The 22,560-nt window shown below is 40.7% G+C and overlaps 1 long non-coding RNA gene across 1 annotated transcript in view; it reads right to left on the bottom strand.

Annotated features, from left to right (window-relative positions):
- Nucleotides 1–212: 212 nt before the first annotated feature.
- Nucleotides 213–22,560, bottom strand: part of LOC115065927 (uncharacterized) — a 97,397-nt gene continuing 75,049 nt past the window's right edge. The window contains exon 4 of the long non-coding RNA XR_007422833.1: nt 213–2,133. This is a non-coding gene — a long non-coding RNA (uncharacterized LOC115065927). The remainder of the gene's footprint in view (nt 2,134–22,560) is intronic.

The raw sequence follows: 22,560 nt of genomic DNA, 5'->3' as shown, positions 1-22,560 counted from the left end.
TGTTTCCGTATTTTCATCGACGGTTTGCCATCCTTCGAGCAAAAACCTGATTTGTCTTTCATTCAATATATTTTACAGATACCGAAATAAGTAATAGTATGAAGGCGCCAAGTCTGGATAATATGACGAGTGTGGAAGCACATTCCATTCAAGCTGCAAAAAACTTCCTTTTAGACCATAGAACAACTCACTTAACGTCACTAATGTTCTTTGCGACGAAGCAACTTTCGCTCCGTAAGAACATAAAAAACCCATATTTCAAGTATAGATTCGAAATTAATCCTACACGTTATATGTGCATGTGAATGGTCGCGTTAGATATATTTAATCCTTCGGATATCTCTCGAATTGTTATTCGATGATTTGCATCGATCAATAACCATATTTTATCCACATCGGCTATAGGAGTTCTTCCAGAATGTGGTGCATCCGCAAGATCGAAACTGTCGGAACGCAATTTTGCAAACCAATTTGGTATTGGCGTTCGGTTAAGATCTTCGCTTTGCTTCAAGCATTTTTTGGATGCGAAAAACTGAATAAGATCAGCTGTTGTCATCAAGGGAAGTTACTTAGTGAACGACCTAATAGTAAGAAGTTTAAAAAGTCCTGATCGAAATTCGTGTTAACTGCGGAAATTATTAGAAAAATGCAAGTCTGACTTTAACTGAACTCGGTAATAGACTCATACACCCCCACTGACGCCACTTTTTTACTGTAATTTTGGCAACCGTAAAGTGCAAAGCATAAATATGTAAGTACAAGACATTTCGGTGTCTCTAAAGCGTCTTTTTATTTTCCTTTAGGTTACATAAAGCGTTCCCGCATATTTTTCTCACAGTCCGTTTCGTCTGCAGTTATTCCCGGCCACTCCATTGCCCCCGACGTTGAGACTAAAGTTACTCACCAATGAACACAAGCTGAAGTAGATTGTTTTAAATTTGCATTAAGTCAGACAGCTACAACTGTTGCGATAACGGAACACAAAACAAAACTAACAGCAACAACAACAAATAACCAAAAAGAAAACAAAACAACACAAAGATGGAGAAAAAGAATTACGACTAACCGAAATAATCACGACACGAATGCAACTTGAAAGGATTTATCGCCGTTGTTGTTGTTGTAGTTGTTGCGAAACTTTCTACAGCTTTTACACAGCAGCAGAGGCAATTGCAAGTGGCTCAAGGCAAAACAAACGGCAAACAGCAACGCAAAGGGAGGGCGCAGGGCAGAGCGCAGCGAGTGAAGACTAAATAAAACCGTAAAACCGTAATGAAACATTTGTGTTGCAGCTGAATGTACAAAATAAGCATGGACGAGTACATAAATTCGTATTAGCCAAAAATTAAATAAAATGCGCACATTTCCAACCACTTTGCTTGGCACTTAACACCCACACAGCACGCCTCCCAGATAAATATGCACAGACAGTTGTAAACTGCTGCCACAAGTACTTGCAACACACAAACCTACACACACACAGTAGCAGTTGCCGTTAGAATTCCGGGCGGCAGCCAAGAAATCTTGCAAACGCACAACAACAACTCAGGCAACATCAAATATAATTGCACACAGAAAGGGAATTCGTAATGCAAGTGAAGTGAAAGACACCGTAGTGCCCATGGAGAGGTGGTCGAGGACGAGGTGGAGGTGAGTATTTTGAAACCAAAAGTAAATGTACATTTTCGTCTGCGTTTGATGCAAAGGGCACACATTTGTGCTCTGTCGGCTTGGCAAAGTTCAAATTCAAATTCCAAGAGTGCTAATGCACCGAAAGGGTTGCTCGGATCAACAGCCAGGCGCCAGGCTTTCGGTTGAGCACAGTGGGTGTGAAGCGCTAATGTGCGCAACATTTTTATGGCAATAACGTGTTTGTGGTTGCCTTGAATTGTGGTTAAGTTTTTGTCATTTTCAACTCTTTATTTCGATCTTTTGCTTCATGGTAATCCACAAAAGTTATGCCCGAACTCTTCCTAAGTACTCGTATGAGCCGAGACTAACAATTGATCTCATATTGTAACATCTCTAAGATTCGGATATTTCAAGCATTTTTGCGTATCTAACGGGTTTATACTTACATCTTTACTGTAGTTTCAACAGTCACTGCTTTGTGTTCCTCATTTCTTCATATTTCTGAAATTAAAAGAAACAATTTCATTGTAATAACTTTTTTTTAATAAATTTATAGATTTTGTAGCATTTTTACTAAATTTTCATAAAAAATTTGGATTTGAAATAGTTCAATGTCGAATTTATTGCTGATGTTTTCGTAGTTCAGTTTAATCACCTTTGAAATAAATTAGGTGAATCCACTTTTACTAACTGGCGAGTGAATTGAATGTTATAACTTTCATATGGCATTAGACAGATATTTTCAGATGACATTTGTGGAGTCCACCGTGCTCTTTGGTTTTATAAGGATACAATATTCTCCCTTAAATAATTGATATATACTCGTACAATGACCGACACATTCGATATTATGTATATTTTAAGATGATATTCGATAAAATCCATAAGATCGGATATAAATATAGGTATAGAATTCGACACTGTGGTTGTCTTTTTGCACCCTGACTTTGATACTTCCAAGGTCAGCAAAAATTCATCTTAACAGTATTTTCTGCACTGGTGTCGACTAGACAATGGATGTCGTTGCCTACAATGTTACGATCTCAAGCTGACTCCTATTAGAGTCATTACATTGCAGCTGGGCGGCTCTTAACGAAGGCTGAAGTATTTTCCCTATATATGCATCCTCAGAGGAAGGTGAAAGGGTAGTAAAACAACCATTGCGATTCCCAAATCAAAAACTCGAAATGGAGGACAAAAAAGGAACGAAGTGGACTGGGATATCGGTTCAAACGTCAGTTGGGAACGAGGTTGCAGGCACACCAATCATAAGAGCTGTGTTGCTAACGGCCACACCTCAACTGCAACGGGAGCAGGTTGCGGTGGTTGTACTGCTACTGCCAAACCAGCTTTACAGCGCACTGCAGTCACACATAAATGAGGAAAGAGAAGAAGAGCTTCTTTGTTCTCCTGTACAGGCGACCAAGGGTTCCAACTCTGGCAACAAGAGAGGGTCCCGGAAAGCCAAGCAAGAAGTAGTTGAAGGTAAAAGCGAGATACAAGAGCGGCGATCGGAATATGCAATTGCCACCAAGACAAATCCAAACTGAAAGAAGAAGAGGTGCAACGGCTGGCTTGAGCTAGAGAAGAGGTTAAGAACGTACGGGTACACTTCGCCAATAAGATGAGGTGTTAACCTCAGATCCAGCATATGCCAACGAAGCTGGAGGCCAAGGCAACAACCTCCAGATCAATAATGGGCAGAGGATCTTTTAGTCGCGAGGTTCGGGGAAATGGCATGAGGCGTGAGAAGCGTGTTCCTTCGCTTCAAAAAACGCCATGAAATCATGGCAATTTCACTCGTCCTACAGGAGGTGAAGTTGGAGGAAAACCCCATTTATTAGCCTGATGGTCCAAAACCAAAAGTTGAGGGTACTCCAAGTGAAACTCCGCAAAACTAAGATTGCTTCTGTCGAGCTTGTTCTCAATTTAGAGAAGGGCGGCAACGACATGGCGTTAGTGCAGGAACCATGGATTCCATTAAGTAACGTGGTCGCTGGCCTGAAGTCACAAAACTGAACGATATTGAATGTTATAATTTCCATATGGGGTCAGGTAGATATTTTTGGAGTTTTTTTAAGGATATAAAAGAACACTCTTAAATAATTGAGATATTACAATATGAATGTGGTTTTCTCAAAGCGGCTGCTTATCCTTAACTCAGTACTTGCAATAAAATATTTGATGTTAAAAATAGTAACAACTAAAGCAGCTCCCCTTTTCCGCTCCTTCCTTACACATACAACGTAATGTTGCATTATTGGAAACTTTCCACATTCCGCGCAACCTTTCCGTATGACTTGCAAACGAAAACACTGTGCCAGCCGAAGCATCTCGGGTCCACCTAAAAGCAGAACAAGTGCCATGGACTTATGCGTGCATCTGCATACAACCGTTAGTAGCACCGTGCGCCGTTGCGTCTCCAGTTTGTTTTCCTTTCACTCGCTGCTTTCGTTCGTTTGTTGTGCATACGAAATGTGTTGCTTTAACGCCAACAATAGCAATAACAAACCAATAACTTGCAAGCAACACTATTGCCACAGCTGCAGTTACAGTTGTATTGGTATTACAGTTGTTATTGTTGTGCTTTTAGTTGTTATTGTCAAAAGGACAAGAGCGAAGAGTTGACGTCTAAAGACAGGCTGTTGCCACAAGCTGTTGCAAGCTTACGCGAGGCGCGACCCAGCAGCAGCCACACCCAAGTGAGGCGGCAAACCCCCGAGCTTACACTGCGCGTAGTTGTGTGTGTTCTTTCCAGCAAAGGGAATGAATGTGGGGAGTGTGGGAAAGTCGTCGAAGAAAGTTGCAAAACAATGCGGAAAGTGCACAGCAACTAAGAAACCAAAAAACTTGGACTCAAAATTAAAAGGCATTATTTGTACTACAAGTACGAGTGTACGAGCACTGTTATTTTACAACCTCTTTCTTCGAAGTAAAGGCTTTTTGTGCCAGTAACGTGTTTGTGCTTGCGTAAGTTAACTGATTTTTGTTTGGCTGCGTCTGCTGTGGCAAGTGTTGCAAGTATTTACTTGTTGTGGTTTGCTCGCCAGCTGCTCGCGCGTAGTTTGTGCGTTCATTCGACAAGAAGGAGAAGAAGGCAGTAAGAGGCTCCACGCGCAATGGAGGTGCAAGATGTGCAAAGTTAAAGGATTACGAAAGTTGGGGCTTAGTGGAAGTGGAAATACATGAGAATTGTTGAAAGAAATCGTAAGAACTCCAAAAGTCATAAATGACACCGCGTTAAGACCCGCTGTCGCCGGCGCTACAAACTGCTATATATTTTTTTTTTTGTTACGGAGTAATATCTGCGTGTGTAATAAAATCGTATCATTTACCCTGTATCTACTACTTGTACCCTTTTACAAAACTTACATTCAGTTGTGGCCCTTAATAAGGCGCAAGAAAAGGAAAGGAGGGCTCGCCAATGTGAAAACGTTGGCCCAATGGCCTAAGCATAATCCATCCATCAAATTTCTTAGAGTTGTTTTTCTTATCAGGTTATAGTATCTCTTTCTGAGCTCTTTGTAACTAGAACTGGTGAATTCCAGAAGGCCCAGGTAGATAATTTTTATGTTGACTACGGGAAAGCAATAAATAGACAATCGCAGGCTATTTGCCGAATACGCCCTGATGTTTCCCTTTATATCCTGTCCCCTCAATAAACACTTGGAAGACCTTATATCTTGTTACCACGTTCTACTGTTGTGTTGAAATCATTTGGTGCCCTCGATGGAACTACTTAATCCATTATGCTTTTTGTAAATAAATGTTCATGGTTTAGTACCTGATGGATTCCAAGAGTTCGGTGCCTAATTTCATATAGAGTTGGGCATTTACAGAGGAAATGTAGAGCCGTTTTCTTACTCTCTACAAGTTTGCAGCTAAAACAGTTTCATTATAAGGCATAACCATTTTTAACGCATGTTCTTCAAATAGCATAAAAGAAAACAATATAAGAGAAACCAGCGTTTTATGGAGTCACAAGTCCACTTCGTAATGGTTCTTCTATTTTTGTTTCGATTTCTGATGACTATAACTTCACGGGAACCCAGCAAGTCACGGCTACCGAAATTCAACAACATTGATAGGACAGAAATTTGTGGTGATCTAACCGACAGGTGGCTTGTAGGAGATTTATCTAATTGAACTTTCGAAATTTCCAACTTTTATTTCTTTTCAATATCTTCTTTACACCCTGAACAGGGAATATTACCCTTGTCACGAAGTCTTTAATAATCAAGAGGAACCACCTCGAAAACTCGTAGCGCCGACTCATCAGATATTGTCATCGTCCACGCCTTTGCACGATAAGCAGGACGGGATTACAATTTGGTTTTTCTTCGTCAAGAGAGGACTGTGCATTTCAATTGCCTACTCAATCTGAAGAAACACTTGTTAGCCAGAGTTATTCTGGGTTGGATTTCGAGGCTGATATTGTTGTTGCTGTTAATACTGGCACCAAACTAAACGGAATTATCTACGACTTCGAAGTTATGACTGCCAACAGTGATGTGGGAGACTAGTTGCGTTTGTTTGATGACAGTAGATTTTACGTCTTGCCCTCGTTCACTACCACACTCATTTGCTTCGCTACTTGCAGTACTAACGGCGCGGATTTTGAGGCCAATGATATCAATATCATCAACATACGCCAAAAGCTGTACACTCTTACAGAAGATTGCTGCTCTTTTAAGATCTGCAGCGCGAATTACTTTCTCCAGCAGTAGATTGAAGAAGTCACATGAAATAGAGTCGACTTGTCTGGAACCTTGTTTGGTATCAAACGGCTCGGAGAGGTCCTTCCCGATCCTGACGGAGCTTTTGGTGTTGCTCAACGTCAGCTTACACAGCCGTATTAGTTTTGCGGGGATACCATAAAGGCAGCTCCTTTTCATACTGTCAAAAGCAGCTTTGAAATTGGTGAAGAGGGGGAAGAAGGTTTTTTCCAAATTTGGCACATGTTGAATATCTGGTCAGTTGTTGATTTTCCAGGCCTAAAGCCACATTGATAAGGTTCAATCAGTTTTTTGTTGGTTGGCTTTAATTTTTCACACAATACGATCAATAGAACCTTATATGCGATCTTTAGGAGACTTATGCTTAAATTCGAATCGTCGGGCATGCTTTCGTATGACCAAGCCTACAAAGAAGCTGATACATGCTCCTAACCGGTTCCTTATCAGTTCTTTGCTGCCGAGTTTGAATAGCTCGTTCGGTAATCCATCGGCCCCGTCGTTTTGTTGTTCTTCAGACGGGTAATTGCTATTCGAACTTATTCGTGGTCGGACAATGGGACGTTTGCTCCATCGTCATCGATTGGGGAATCGGGTTCGACATCTCCTGATGTCATGCCTTCATTGCCATTCAGTAGGCCGGAGAAGTGCGCCCTCCATAATTTTAGTATGCTCTGCGCATCAGTCACTGTATCACCTCTGCGGATTCTAATAGAGTATATGTTTCCCTACTCTTTTTAAAATCACATTGCTATGATAATTAGTCTCATAAGTATATATGTATATTAAACATATGTATATGTTCATGCCAGAGTTTTAATCTCAATATGTGTCCGATTAAGTGCTCTCCAGAAGAATGTGGAAACCTTTACTGTAAATGTGGTCCTGTAGTAGTAATTTATTCACTTAAAGTTAGCCGCTTTAATTTTCATTCATTTCTCGGTTGAAACCCTTTGAATTTAAATGTAAATGAATATGCAAGCAATGCCATCCGAATTCAATACAAATAAACCATTTATATGTGCATGTGTGGGTGATTTTAAATGAATGTAATTATATATGTACAAATGGAGAAGGAATGTGTATGAATTCCAAAGCCAGCAACACTTTTGCGGAGTGCTGCGCTCGGGAAGAGTGCCAGTCGGTATGTAACTTTTTCACACTTGAGCACACGCACCAGAGGCGTAGGGGTGAAGGGCTGCCGATGTTTATGCGCCTGAGTGTAGGTGTGTCTGTCTACTCGCCCGTTATTTGTACGCATCATTGTTGTATTGTTGTGTTGTTTATGGCTGAGCCTGCAACCGTCATGCCGACACACGACACAATGTGTCACTCACACACGGACACCCGCCAGCCCAGCGTTGTCTAAAGCACACCCAAGTTGGCTAACTCATTCACACGGAAGACAAGGCACTGGCACACATGCGCACATACATTTGTGTATGAGTGTATGTATGATTGTGTTGCTTCCGGTTGAAGCCTTTAATCGCCATACGAAATAAGTTCGTCCTACTCCGCATGTTTCGTATGACCTTTTTGTACCATTTTGCAATTTTCCTAATTTTATTTTATTTTTTATTTAATTTTTTTTTCTGTTTTTTGCTTTTTCCTTATTCGCTTTGTTTTGCATTTTATTTCGTGTTTTGTTTGCGCTTTGTTTGTTGCCGCTGGCGTTCTATGGGCCACAACTTTCAAAGACAATACATGTGCACGATGTATTATGTGTGTGTGCGTGTGTGAGTGCGCATTTTGCCGAGTTGCATATTTGTTGTCTGTGGTTTTGCACACGTTTTGAATTGGCTCAGCTAAATGTTCGCAGGGAATGCTTAGCTCGCTTTTGTGTTTTATTTCCCAGTAATTTGCCTTTCTTTTTCTGAGCTTTTTAAAGCGGCAGCAAAAGTTCTCGCTGAAGTCGATTTTTTTTTCAAATCTTAACCCAATGCGAATTGCAGTACTAATTTACAACTTTTTTTTATTTTTTAGACATTTTTTTTTTAAGGTCTTGGCGGAAGGGTTTGACAAGTGTTTGTCCTCCAAATCCTTTCGATTTTCAGGTATAAAGATTAAGTATACTGTCTTCAAGCGGCCCGTAAGCTCAACTTAGAAAGCTCAGTCTTCTTTGATTCCTAGCAAATACTAGATATTACCAAAAAGGAGTAAAGTTGTACCTTTTCGATCTCTTATTATTGTTGTATGTAATTTTTTGCTGGCGCTTCTGATTCTTCTTCAGTAAGCTTAATTATTATTTCCATAATCTGCCGCCATCATGTCTTCTCTTAAAGAAGCCGAAGAACATTATAATGCAGCTTTTACTCAACCTCTGACATTGGCGAGGCAATCCATATTCGGAAAATTGGAAAAGCATTTACAATTAGGCTTTTAGCACTATTGTGCAGAACTTAAAGCTATTCCAAGTTCATATATTCGCAATTGGAGTATCTGATCAAACTGCTGCTTCAGTTATACTTTCGTAGTCAAAGCAATTACTTTTTGCTCTCCAATCCCCAAACTAGCTAGTTGCTCTGAAATGGTTGAAAACGCACTTCTTCTTGGAAGGCAATCATAAAAAGAAATTCTGAAAAAATTTATTCTAAACTAATATTCTTCAATTGCTAGATGCGCCACTTAGTCTAGGAGGGATACTGTAATGAGAAAGCACTACCTTCAAAATAGCCTGTGGCTATGAAAAGAAACATTTTACAAAAACTTCATTCAAACCTTATTGCTTGTATATTATTTGACATACTAATATGAAGCTTTCGTCAATATAAGGATAATAGAGGGCCTCTGGTTAGTTCTGTTTTTCCAAACTGAATAAGAAATAAGAAAATGGATTTGGTAGTGAACGAGAGCAAGAGGAAATATCTCCTCTCATCAAACAAACAGTTTAATTCGAAGTTGTAGATAATTTCGTCTATCCAGTATTAAGACCAACAACAACGTCCGCCTCGAAATCCAACGCAGAATAACTCTTACCAACGGCTCCTACTACGAACTGAGGAAGCAATTGAGAATTAAGACCAAACTCTACAAGTCACTCATGATCCCCGTTCTTCTATATGGTTTAGAGGCATGGACGATGACAACATCTGATGAGTCGGTATTACGAGTTTTCGAGGGAATAATTCTGCGGAAGATTTATGTTCCTTTGCGCACTGGAAACGGCGAATATTGCATTCGATGGAACCATGAGCTATATGAGATATACGACATACTGACATAATTCAGCGAATTAAGAGGCAGTGGCTCCCCCTGCCGTCGTCCGAATGGACGAAAACACCCCAGCCGCCGGAAAATCAAAGAAAGAGGAAGACCTCCACTCTGTTGGAAAAACTAACTGGAGACGGAAGGACCTTATGGAATCTCCAATTGGAGCCAAACAGCGAAAAGGAAGAACGGCTGGCGCGCTGTTGTAAACTCGCTGTCGCATAAGCATCGCATAAGCGGTGTCTACGCCAATAAAGAAGAAGAAGAGTGCCTCTGGGCTTCGCAGCCGACAGCACAGGTTATTTGAGCACTTCATGCTCTTCGGATTATTCATATGGTGCTTAAATCAAGACAATATAGTTATGTCTTTAGTCTGACTACGATTCACTTACCGCCGCAATAATATTAATTTTAATTATCGAATTTAAGAACAAAGTGAATTGTGTGGCGTGTTCGTCGAATGAAAAGTAATGGAGTCTCAAAAAGGCCCCTCAATGCACACACACTCATACACACATATGTTGTACGCTCTATGTGCCGAAAGTTGAGAAGGGAAATTCGAAGAAACGGAAGAAAGGAAAATGGCGACAAAATGCAAAAGTGAATTTCACACCTTCAATGACTGCTGGTGTGGCATGCAACAGTAGGCACGAGGCAGCGGCACGAACAGCTGCTAAAGCAGCTCGGCAAGCAGCCGTCAAGCTGCTAAAGTGCCAGAAGCAACACTTTGTGTTGAATTTGTAGGTGTGTGTGTGTGTGCGGAGTAAGGGCGCTGAGCAAAAAAGTGACAATAAGTTTGTCGCCAGCGATGATGGTGTCAACGAAAGCAACAACAACAAAAGTAACGGCAACAGTGACGTCGGCATTTGCATAAACTTGAGCGCTGCATAATTCGCAAAGGTGTCATGCAATTAATCTTCCTTATGTACACACACACACACACATGTGCTGAAACACGAATTGAGCTGGTTGTGTGCAATTGCTGCTTGGCGGGCGTTGCGCTGTGTAAGTGAGAGCGGCAGGAAGCCGCCAACCGCAGCGAATTACGAAATTGAGCATGTGTGTGTGGTTGTGTGGGCATATATGTAAATATGTCTGCATGCAAATGTGTTGCTGCACTTGACTACTCAGGCGAAAGTTGCAAGGGCATGATGGCGCAGTGGCGGCGGGAGGGCGTCTGTGGTGCTAAAGAGTTTGCGGCTTTCGTTTAACGCATTTTTCCAATGTTTTCTTGCTGCCACTCCGCCGCACACACACACACACATTTGGTGTTGTTGTCTTCTCCCTCTTTCGCTGTTGTTGCCGCTTGTCGGCTTTGGCGGCCATTAATGAAGTGCATAAATTTAATTAAACACCTTTAAATGTGGCAACAAAAGCGACATGCCACACACCCGCATGCAACAAATACACGAAGATTGGTGGAACGCTTACCGCCCGATTGATTTATTAATTCGCTGCATTCATAGGCGAAGGCGCAGAGGCGCTCACAAGTGCTTACTTAACTCGGCCAAGTGTTGTCGAAACTTTCACGCCCTTGTTGTTGTTGCTTGGCATTTGGAAAGTCGCGTGTTCAGTCCGCTGCTTTGCTGATTGATGGCGCGCCTGGTGACTGTGACCTCAAGCTCTCGGGCGTAAAGAGTTTTAATTAATTGCATTATGCAACTTAATGAGTTAAATGTGTGTGCGTAATGAGTGCCGTTAAAACAGTCGAATTATTCATGTTGCATTCGCAATCGACAAATTTGCATATACATATGTACATTAGGGTAGGTAAAAACAAATTTTTTTCTTGGTAGTCTGAAAAATAAGTTTTTAGACATCTCTGAGAAAGTATATTCAAGTATGAGCTCTTAATTGTAACGGAATGATTCACCGCCTTACAGTTTTCTATTTTTTATGCTTTAAACAGGAATAACGTCGGAGACGTTAAGTCGATTTAGCTATGCCCATCTGTCTGTCAATACATCCATGCGTATTTCTGTTCGTTCATCCCTCCGTCTGTCCGTACATAAGTGACCGAGTCCCTCAATTTTCGATATGTCGCTCTGAAATATCGCATCCCTATTGAAGCTACTCATTTGTGATTTCGCCGCAACAACGTTACAGAGATGCTCAACACTTGAGAACGACGTGTGAGAGACTGAATTGGATCTTCCTTAACATTTGTCTTGTGTCTGTGGATTAAAATTTTTCCACTAAACGCTGAATTGTTGATCTGACAACACGATTATGACGATTATGGTTGTTGGAACGTATATCTTTCCATAATGAAATGGTAAACTTTACTGAAGAGAGGGGTCAAAAGTATGGGAAAAAATATGGCCTCGTTTGCTGTCCCTGTCGGTCTATCGTACTTTTGTAGCGTCCCTATTGAAAAACTAGTTATTATTTGTATATTTTAATTAAAAAAACATATATAATATATATATTTTTTTCAATATTATTTAGTATTTTCTTCCACCAATAACTTTTATATTTACTTTTGTATGAAAATTCGCCCAAAAGCTCTTTGGCCAATAAACACCACCACTATTTCACAATTTTTCTCATTTCATTTCTAATCGAGCAGAAATGCCATTAAACTCAGTGTCTGAAAATCAACGGAATCGAAGCGCCAATCAAGCAAACGAGCCACACATAATCATAATGGAAATTGAAGTGAAGTGTGTGAAGTGAATTAATATCAGCAGCTGCGCATACTTCACTGTGAACACAAAATTGACTTGTAATATGAGAAAAATGTGCCCAAATGGATAGGCGTGGCACACACAAGCACAATTATATAAATATATACCCAAGCACATATGTATATACACGCATACATACACTACAGAGAGTTGCTGGAACCAGAGCAGAAAGGCCGCAAGTTTCTGAAATTAAAACCTGCGAGGCGACGAGCACAGAATATGTACTACATACATGCCACACAAATACACTGGCACACACAAATACAGCAACACACATACACATTCACGGTAATAAAAAATTCTTTGGTTTACATTAAAGTTTGCCATAAGCCGCAATAGCACTAAGCCAAAATATTATAATAACAATGAAAATATAGTAATAGCTGACAAAAGCACAACAACAACAATAACAATAACGCTGACGACCCTAATAAGCAGAGCAAAGAGCAGAGGAGATACAGCAACGGCTTAAGAAGTATCTGCTTTCAGAGAAAAAGCGGAAAGTTGGTGGCAGCGCAAGGGTGGCCAAGATTCTTAGAACTCACAAACAGAATGGAGACTCCTTGTGCTTGAACGTGCTGGCATTAAAGCTCTTGTTTGTATGTGTGTGTGTACGTGTTTTGTGAGTAAAGCAGCTGTTTTATAACAAGCGTAAAAATGAAATTTTATAGGACCAGCTTTTGCCGCCACTGGGTGGGCATCACGCACATATAAATGCGCACGCTCCGAACCCAGCAGGAAATACTTTGAGTATTCAAGGGATCCAAGTTAATTTTTAATGCAGCTCTTTGGTGTTTTACGAAATATAAATGTTACTTGGAAGTGTCGTTGTCACTGTTGCAAAACTTTGTCGCAACGAAAGAGTTAGAAATTCTGGTAGTTAACCAACTCAAAGTAGCTTACTTTTATACCTAAAAATCACATGGTCGATTTTCACCCTGGCAGTTGCTTATGTTGCTTTGTGAAAAATTAAATATTTTTTTTGCAGCTTTTAGTTGGAATTAACAAAAATACTAGGATGTTTTAATTAGTAAAAGCTGAGCAACTGGTTAGTTAACACATTACCTCTAAACTAGTAGTAAACTAGTCCCCCAATTTAAAGCTTCTTATTTAATTAATTCAAATTTAATTAAAATCCGCTTATAACTCATCAATTGGCAACTAGTCGTAACTACACTAGTCTGTAACTACACTAGTCTGTAACCAGTCATTCTTCGAAACATAACTAGAGTACAAATGATGCTTTTTGCTTTCCTCTGTAAAAACACATCATTTAGCAACTAGTCGTAATTACACTAGTGTGTAACCAGTCATTCGAAACATTATACATACATATATAGGCTAGTATATGATGCTTTTTTGCCTTCCTCTCTTAAAACTCATCAATTTGCAACTAGTCGTAATTACACTAGTGTGTAACCAGTCATACCACGAGGCGTCACTCAAGTATATACATATGTATATGGTGTTTTCTGTCTTCCTCTCCGACATACTTCAGCAGCCATTTAATAGCAGCTATCTCTTGCTTACTTTTTCTTATACTTCATACACTCTTATTCACAAACAAACACAAACACACATATGTACATATATATTTCAGTGTGTTCACATATTAGACGCTTGGCGGCGTGTGCTCCTTTCGTCGTCCCCAACATGATTGTTATGGTAATATGAGTTAATCTAATGTTTTGTAATATTCGTGGAAAATTGGCTGAAACGCCACTTAACAAACCCAACAATAACAAAAAAAATATCAGCAAAAATAATCGCTTGGAAATTGTGTTCTTGCTGTTGTTGTTTTATTATTGCTAACTTAGAAGTTTTTCTCGAGTTGTTGAACTTAATTCGAGCTTCTGGAAATTCATGTTGTTGTTTAGTGTGTGGTGTTGTGCTGACCAATAGTATGTGGTAAAAGTATTGGAAATTCTATTAAGTTTATAAAACCCAAGAATTTTACGTGAAATACTGTAACGAGACTTGGAACACGCGTTCATCTCTAAACTATAATAAGTTCTGACAAAGAGGTTTATAGCAAGATTGCTTAGTTGCGAATAGTTATTGGTGTTCTCAGTGTCTCAGTATCTCAGTGCTTCAATGCTAGAATAATAGTTCTCCAAAACATATTTTTGTTCGTAGAAGCTTTGACTTTCCTGTCTTTAGAAACGTATCAACTATAGTACCCATAGGTACGTATGTATTACTACTGCCTGACTATATTGAACTAACCAGCAAAGTAAAAGCCTCATCTAACGCTTTGGTTTTGACAACTATAAGCGGAGGCCTACAAACGGCCATCAGAAATCAATATTCACGAAACTTTTCCGCCAAATTGTCGCATCATTATAACTGTATTGTTGTTGAATAGGCAAAGCAGCGCAAAAGCCTCACGTAGTGCCGAAAAAAATGAGAGACGGAAGTCAGCAGAAGGAAATTTGGTAAATTTGCCACCATAATAGAAGTGCATGACAACAGTGTTGGGAGTGTTAATAGAAACACGCAATAGAGACGGAAGTTATCAACTCCTTCTTAAGCTGATATTTGCGCCATTTTCTTATTTGTTTTTTAGTAAAAAGGCAAAGACCGCTAAAGGTGTTATATTCAGTTAGAATTTTCAAAAATCGATATTTTTTATTTAATATTTCATGTCGTCCCGGTGGTCACAGCAAAACGTATTTTCAAAAAAATATTCTTGAAAATTCGGAAATTTGTTCGACGATCTAACTGTACGAGTATATAACTCCATAAGAGCAATTATAAATTAGTTTTTATTATATGTACTCTCGCAACAAAGTTGCTAAGGAGAGTATTACAGTTTTGTTCACATAACGGTTGTTTGTAAGTCCTAAAACTAAAGGAGTCAGATATAGGGTTATATATATCAAAGTGATCCGGGTGAGGAGTAGTGTTGAAATCCGGATGTCTGTCTGAACGTCCGTCCGTCTGTCCGTCCGTCCGTGCAAGCTGTAACTTTTGTAAAAATTGAGATATCATGATGAAACTTGGTACACGTATTTCTTGGCTCCATAAGAAGGTTAAGTTCGAAGATGGGCAAAATCGGCCCACTGCCACGCCCACAAAATGGCGGAAACCGAAAACCTATAAAGTGTCATAACTAAGCCATAAATAAAGATATTAAAGTGAAATTTGGCTCAAAGGATCGCATTAGAACTACTCAGGAACTACTAATTTAATTAATTTTACAGCAAAATAAAAAAATATGTAAATGACGGATAATGAAATCTCGATTATCACTTTATCATGCGAGAGTAAAAAATGTTCGGTGACACCCGAACTTAGCCCTTCCTTACATGTATTATTTAGAAAGTATTTCTTCTAATAAATGAACACTGATCAATAAATATTTCCATAATTCAGCAACAAAAATTAACTGAAGTGTTTCTATTATTATTGGCGAGAGCGTAGCAGTGTTATGCGCTCTAAATATATGTTTTCGAAGAAAATTTTCATGAAAACCGGAAATATTACGAGCAAAATGCAGCAACGAAAACATCTGCAAACAATGAACAATACGAGTATGTACAGAGTCGCCCAAAAAATAAAGAGGCAAGAACACTAATAAAGTGCTTTGGAAGCGCAGCCGGCGAATCAAACGGCTCGCAGGCCAACATTCGGCAGACAATCGAACAGACAGTTGTTGGCGCACACAAGAGAGCGGAAGTGTTGGCGCTGTGTGTGCGCGCGTGGGGTCGGCGTGCAATGCCAGCTGTGGCATGGCGATAGGCGTCTGAAATCGCAACCAAGGAACACCCGAAAAAAAACTGAGCCAAACTGCAGACAGCAGTCGGCGGAACTTATTTACTCGCATTTTGGAAGCCACGTAATGGCACAGGCGAAAAATCGCCTGGCAATGACGTTTGGTTGTAGTTATAGTTGTTTGGTAGTGCTGCTATTTTCTGGCAGCTTAGCACGTACAACTTATTTAGACTGAGTAGCCTTCGTCACGTCTGCCTGTCAGTTCGTAACTGCATTTTTTGCTGATTGTCTGCTTGTTTTTCGCCTTCTTTTTGCTTACTATTTGCGCTGCCCGCCCCGTTCCGCTGCACAGTGCAATCGAGCAATCGAGCAAGTCGGCGCGGTATGCTCCATTCAACCGTTAGACTAGGTATGCGAGTGTCTGTTCTATTCAACGGCTGGAAATTTGTATGCGAACGCAGTGAAATCACGGTTGGCAAAGTTCCTCAATAGCGGCTGGCGGAAAAGTTATTTGAACCGTGTGTGTTGTTGTTGTTGGCAGTGTGCCAAATCAAATTATTGCAAAACTTAAAATTTCGATCAAACGTGATAAGAATAAGGCAATCGAAATAAATAACGTAAATAACTGAAGTTGTGCAATTTTCGGTCGAGTTGGTTGAGACGCTTCCAATGCTTGTCTTGTGGACTGCAGTTTGAGCAGTTACTCGTATTTGAGCTGTGTGCGGTACTGGAGCGCAGAGGTCCGCATGAAGAAACCCGTTTTTAAAAAGCAAAAAGCTGCAGGCTCAATAGCAATAAGCGTAAGAAGTGCTGTCCGAACTGTATCCAATTAAACAACTGAACTACTCCTCAACTAACCCTGAATGTACTATAAATAAGTTGAAATCTTGTATCGCCGCTCTGCTCTCTGAGTGAATGGACACTTGTCTGCTCTCCGGAGCAGCAGATCTGCTGCTATCTTAATGGCTGCAATCTCGGATTGGAAGACACTGCAATAGTCCGGAAGTCTGAAGCTGGAGTTGATAGAAAGCTCTCGACAGTAAACCCTCCATCAACCTTCCCCCCAGCATTGATCCATCCGTAAAGAAACTGACTGACCTTCTCCTCAAACGTCTTCTTCCCACGAATAGCTCCCTCGTCAGTATATGGATAAAGAAGGAGCCGCTAGGGTTCGGTTTGGCGACTCTATGAGCTATATGATCCGGTATGCAGTCAAAGTGTAGGAGGTTATCCGAGTGTTCAGATACGTGTTCTCTTAAGAACCTAGATTCTCTTAGTCTGATAGCTAATTTCGTAGCCATAGATCTTCAGACAATGTCTACAGGCAATAAATTCAAAATGGCGTTAATAACTTTGGTTGGAGTGGACCTTACCACACATTCTGATGAGCGCCGCCCTTTGAACACTCTCCAGTTTTTTTTACAAGTGTGTTCTTTTCTAGAGCCCTCCACCACAAAAGACTCCATAGAACATATTATGTACCCTACTTTCTGCGTGAGTATATGGTCTTCAGCACGCAGCACAAAAAGCGCATTTCGTGGGTCACTAACTCGAGCGAATATTTCGTTAAAGAGTCTACCTTGTTTCACAAAAAATCGAATATGTCAAAAGAGAAAAAGAGAGAGCGAACCAACTGATGTGCCTGTTTAAATTATTTAAACTACATATTTCTACTTTTTCTTTTCTACAACAACAACTCTGCGGGACATGTAAACAAAGTGACGAAAACTAACTGAGACAACTTAAAACTTTTAAAAAGTAAAAAGCGAGTGAAAATCCCTAAGTATATAGGGTGCTGCAGAAGCACTTATAACTCTTGGTCCTCTACACACACACTCACAGCTGCGTTCAAACAAACGAGCGCCCAAAAAGTATTTAAAGTAGTGGCAGCTGCATGGCAAGTAGGCTGATGCACTGCCTGGCCAACTGGCTTTCGCAGCGCATTACTAACAACGCTATGGATATATACATATGTACGAGTATATGTGAGTTGAAACTGCAAACAAATGTTGCGAAATTTTTCTTCTTTGAATCTGCGGTCTTAAAATTTGGAATAAACATGCACTTGAGTATGCGCGAATGCCTCTGAGCTTGCAACTTTTGCACTTACTCCACAAATAAACGTGTGTATATGTGTGTGTATATGCCCTCTTAGCCAAATAGGCACAGAGAAATGTAAAAAAGTCGCGGAAGTTTCACACCTCCACAACAACAGCTGGGACAAGATGAGTTTAATATGCACGTGCTAGGGTGAGCCTAAATTAGCGTCTAAATGGCAACACATTTTTATTTTAAAGCAAATACTATCGTCATTCTGTTAATGCATTCATTGTGTTAAACATGTCAAAGACTTCGCACATTATTTGAAGCGCAAACTTGTTTTGTGTTTTTGGCGATTTGTACCGCCTTAATGTGAGTAGTTTGCGGAGTCCAATGTGTTGTAATGACGCCGACAAGTTGCAAATGTCATTGTAGCAAAGCCAAAGCCTATTAGCAATGCAAATCCAAAAGTTAAACGCGAGTGGAGTTTGCTCAAACGACAGTTGTTATTGTGATTCTCGGGTTTTTTCGTCTGCTTGTGGCAGTCTGCCGCTGCCGACACTAAGTTGGTTAAAAAAACTACTCACGTGACTAAAATGTCAACTGTCATCACTTTTATAACAAGAACTGTACTTTCTAAGGCTGAAGATGTCAAATGGCATTAGGGGGTACAGTCAAAAGTGTGCTTGTATGTATTTTGATCTCAGCACAAATAAGAAAGAGAGAGTGAATACGTTTTATTATTCACTTTTATGTCAATCCCACAACCTTTTCGACGGTGAAGATTGGGATTCAGGGATGATATGATTTAATATTTTTTTCTTCCAATATAAAGCACCGAAATTTCTATGGATCCTGGATCCTTAACGACCTGCTTAAAACACTGTAGGATCATGGCTGCGGGTGATTGCCTATGGAGACGATGTAGCACTAATGGTCAAAGGAAAGTTCCTGAGTAGCGTGTACAAGTTGAAGCAAGGGTATCTCAGCGTCGTAACAAATTAAGCGGTCGAAGGTGGTCTCGCCATCAATCCAAGTAAACCCGAGATGGGTGACACGCGTCTGCAACCGGCGGATACATGAAATATCTAGGGCGCATCCTGGAAAGGAAGCTTTCATTCAAGCTGAATATCGAAGAGAGATAAAAAATGATCGATTGTAAATGGTGGGGTTTCTCAAAAAAGGTGGTCCCCTGGCTTTATGATACCATAGTCAAGCCCCTTATGTTCTATGGAGTCTTTATGTAGTGGAGACCTTTATAAAAACCACACTTGCAAAGAAACTCGAGAGTTTTCAACGGGCGGCGCTCATCAGCATGTGTGGTACACTAAGGTTCACTCCAACCATGGCACTTAATGCCATTTTGAACATAGTACGCAAAGACGTCGAGGGAAGGTGTATGGCTGCGAAAGTGGCTATCAGACTCAGAAAATATGGGGTCTTAAAATAACATGTATCTGAACACTCGGATATCCTCACACACTTTGGCTTCATATCGGATCAATGAGGTCGTGGAGTCGCCAAACCGAACTCTCGCGGCTCCTTCTCTACCTTTATACCGGCGAAGGAGCTGTGGATGGAAAGAAGCCGTTCTTTACAGATGGGTCGAGGCTTGGAGGGAAGGTTGGTGGAGGGGTTAATGACAGGAGCTCCCTATTAACTCCAGCTTCAGACTTCCTGATTATTGCGGTGTCTTCCAAGCCGATGTTGCAGCTATTAAGGTAGCAGTAGATCTGCTGCTCCGGAGTGCAGCCTCTTTCAGAGAAGTGGCCATTCACTCAGTAAGCAGAGCGGCGATACTAGCCTTGAACTCATTAACAGTGCATTCAGGGCTGATCAAATAGTGCCTAAGTTCGCTATTAATACCATAGAGTGTCTTTGTGATAAAACTGCTATGGGAGCCGGCCACAGTAAATTCGAAGGAAACTGTAAAGCTGATGAGCTGACAAGAAAAGGTACCCCAGAACCCACTATCGGTAGAAAGGGAGCGGGTCGGTGCTCCCGTATCCTCTTGTGTTCAACTACTAGATAGCTTAACTTCACCAAAGGTTAGAACGTATCAATTGAAATGTGATTCCATTTCTACGTACGTAGAACGTACGCTCTCTCCTTCTTTATTGAACATTTTCCTTCAAAGTTCTCAAAATCATTCTTGAAAACTTCACAGAAGATATTAGAGTAAGGCATTCCATATTACAGCGCAAGTATTAAGAATGGACTAAATTTGAATACGTTCGATTTATGCAGAAATTCTTTAATATAATTCATAAACGCTTTAAATTATGAAATTTTATCTTTTTTTTTTGAATTTCGGAAAACTGATTTCTAGTAAAACTGTAAAGCAACCAGGTGTGCTTAACTGCCAAAGGCAACTTCAAAACTTTGATTAACCTTAATTGAATGCCTATTCGCTGGAAATAAATATTTCATAAAGAAATCACTCGCACTACAAAAACCAATGAAATTCCTCTTCTCCTAGAAAAGTCTTCCGTTATTATTGAAAAAGTATTCCCCAAGCGATTTAGATTTTTTCCAAATTTAAAATAAATACTTTAATGAACTTACACACATTTTGAAAAGTTTCCGACCGAACCAACACACACACGCATGCGCACCCATACTTTGGCGTCTGATCAGCGGGGCGCTTGGGGTGGGGCAAATTGTCAAATTATGAAAAAGTTTTAGGCGCAAAACCGAAAACTGCAGCGGCTGTCGCAAATGGCCGCAGCTAGCAAAAAGAAGCACATAAAAACTGTGAAATAAAAGCAACAACAACTGTGTGTGGCAGTAAAGTGAAGCATTTAAATACGGCAGAAGCATGTGTGAGCCCGATTGCCGTTGGCCATAACAAAAGCGAGCGACTTGATGTGAGGGAAAAACTTTTGATTTTATGCATACACACATGCATACCACTCATACAGCCACGCTTGCATGTGCACATGTGTGTGAAGAAGACGAAAAAAGTGGGGAGGGCGGCGCACAAGGCAACCGCAAAGCGAAAATGTTTCGGACGGAAGCAAACTTTTTTCATTATTTTCGCCAGACAAACTCGCACATTGAAATATAACGGCCATAAAAAAACACACGCACGCACATACATATGAACATGTGCACTGCCATTTGCGGCCAAGTACATTGTTAATTGCGCGCCTGTGAAGCATAGCCGCCCAGCGGCCCACCCGCGCTCAAAATTTTATTTTCGCTTTCATTCCATTTCATTTTTATTTTGTTTGGCCTTCCTTTGTTGCAGATTATAAACAAGTTATCGTAAAAGCGCCATCAAATATGCCCCAACCGCGGAACGTGCGCTTGTACACCCCTGTGGGGGGTAGAGGCGCACAGCTGTCAAGTGCTGCGTTTGTCACTAACCGTTATCGCTTGCCTTTGCCGTGAGCTGCTTGTTTGATGCCGACCCAGCCAGCGAAGGTGTTGGCGGCAGCGATTTTTAACACATTTCCGGTTAATGTGCTCCATTGTTCGCCAACACTCACACACACACATAGAGGCGTATTCAGCTTCAGCGCCCGTGTCCGCCCGCGCTTTGATTTCGCCAGCTTGGGCGCGAGATCTGCGAAAAGAAATCTTTCAATCGTTTTGTCAGCGCTTTAGCGACGTGCCTTCGCTGCCTCTTCCTCCCCCACCGCGCAAAGCCCGCCGCCTTGAGCTTTGCCGTTATTGCTTATTGCGTTTAACGCCTTATTGTTGCCGCTATTTTCGTTATGATTATTGTTCTGTTGCTTTTGTTACTATTATTGCCACCGCTTTTATTGCTTTGGTCTGTCGTCGGCGGCTCGCGCATTGTCGCAGCCACAGCCCAGCCGCACGAGTTGCGTTGAATGTGCCACAAACGGTGTTTAGTTGTGCGCGAAATGTGACAAATGAAGGGAGGCAAAACATTTCGCTTCTTCTGCGCCATCTGCGTGCTTCACAACGGCTGGTTGGGTCAACTGCTAAGTTCAGCTACAGCTTATGCCAGGCGGCCCAAGTTTGAGGGTATACGTGAGGTGAACTTTTCGTCATTTTATTGCTTTTATTGCTGTTTATATTTGTGGCGTGTCCGCGTTTCCAACACAGAACCAGAAACAGATTTTGGTACTTTATGCTTCAAACTTTCTCTTACCCATTCGATTTTGATGAATTGCTTTCTCAAAAAGGCTGCTTGTTTTACAGGTTCTTCTACGAATTTCCAAATGACCTTATGACCGTAATGACATTATGAAGCTAGCAGGAAGCTGAGTCGAATTATATGGTTATCAACGATGAGGTATCCATTTTTTACATTCTCCCTCAGCCTAGTGTAGCCTTGATTATATGGCCACATAAGATTACTGCTCTTAGATACAATATTTATTTAAAATACTTGAGTTTCAAGTTGTAGACACCTACCAATCCTTATCTAAATTTTTTTACTACAAATTTGTCTCTCTCTTTCGCTAAATCCTTTCTTATCGCAAAAAGAAACTCCAGTAAAAGTATAAACACGTGAAGTGGGACGAAATCGCAATATTTACATTCATCATTTTATATTCAGATCTTAGGCACATGGA

This window comes from Bactrocera dorsalis, chromosome 5 (genome assembly GCF_023373825.1).
Source record: "Bactrocera dorsalis isolate Fly_Bdor chromosome 5, ASM2337382v1, whole genome shotgun sequence".
NCBI classification, from domain to species: Eukaryota; Metazoa; Arthropoda; class Insecta; order Diptera; family Tephritidae; genus Bactrocera; species Bactrocera dorsalis.
Note: the sequence above shows the minus strand (reverse complement) of the source record. Positions and strands in the feature narration are given on the sequence as shown.